The following is a 1,093-nucleotide window of genomic DNA, read 5'->3' as shown; positions in this document are numbered from 1 at the left end:
ATGTTGCATTAAACCTCAAAGTTGTTCATAACAACTGCTAGAAATGACCACTGCCATGCATTGTGGCTCACCTAAATGTCTTAAAATTTAGCTCTTACCATTAATAACTATAATAGGCCATGTGATATTTTCTTTAACTATCTCTAGGAGTGTTAGCATTATACACTTACTAAAAGACAATTCCACAAGCTAGAATGGGATGATTTTTAGTTTTGAAAATATGATGTCCAAAGATTGCTGGTCCCTAAAATATATTATGAAAAATTCTTTGCTGAACAATTTTACCTTGCTAAAGCCATGAATCATGTTATCTTATTGCTAATATGTTTTCAAATTGGTTGAAAGATATTTGATCATTTGCAAAAATTAGAACTTTGATCAAGAACAAGTGGGTTTACATATTGAATCTAATTTGTCTTAGTGAAATCGATTGAATGGATTTTTATGACAAATAGAGATTTAAAAAAAATATAGCACAGATCTATTAGTTGATGCTGCTCATATATACTCACAACCAAGTTTCAGCTGAGAAAAAAATTCTAAAATGGACTTTTTTTTTGAGACTGAATTTCACTCTTGTTGCCCAGGCTGGAGTGCGATGGCACCATCTTGGCCACTGCAACATCCGCCTCCCAGGTTCAAGCAATTCTCCCACCTCAGCCTCCCAAGTAGCTGGGATTACATGAGCCCACCACTTTGTCTGGGTAATTTTTTGTAATTTTAGTAGAAGCTGGGTTTCACCATGTTGGCCAGGCTGCTCTCAAACTCCTAACCTCAGGTGATCTACCCACCTCAGCCTCCCAAAGTGCTAGGATTACAGGCATGAGCCACTGAACCCAGCCAATGGACTGGATTTATAAATCTTTGAAACCAGCATGAAGTTTATATCTAAACTTCTCTTGGCCTCATTTAAAAAATCTTAAAGCACTTCTCACAATAAACACACACTGCTGCTTTATAAAGGGCATGTTTACCACTATGATTTCTTGTAAAAGGAGCAAAGTGTTTTATTCAGAGCAACCAAGCCACATAATATCCTAATTTTTCCATTTTGTTTCCATTTAAAATTTTTTTTTTTTTTTTTTTTTTTTTT

The sequence above is a fragment of the Cebus imitator genome, unplaced genomic scaffold (assembly GCF_001604975.1).
Source record: "Cebus imitator isolate Cc_AM_T3 unplaced genomic scaffold, Cebus_imitator-1.0 Scaffold433, whole genome shotgun sequence".
Taxonomy (NCBI): Eukaryota; Metazoa; Chordata; class Mammalia; order Primates; family Cebidae; genus Cebus; species Cebus imitator.
The sequence above is the reverse complement of the archived record's forward strand: the minus strand, read 5'-3'. Positions refer to the sequence as shown.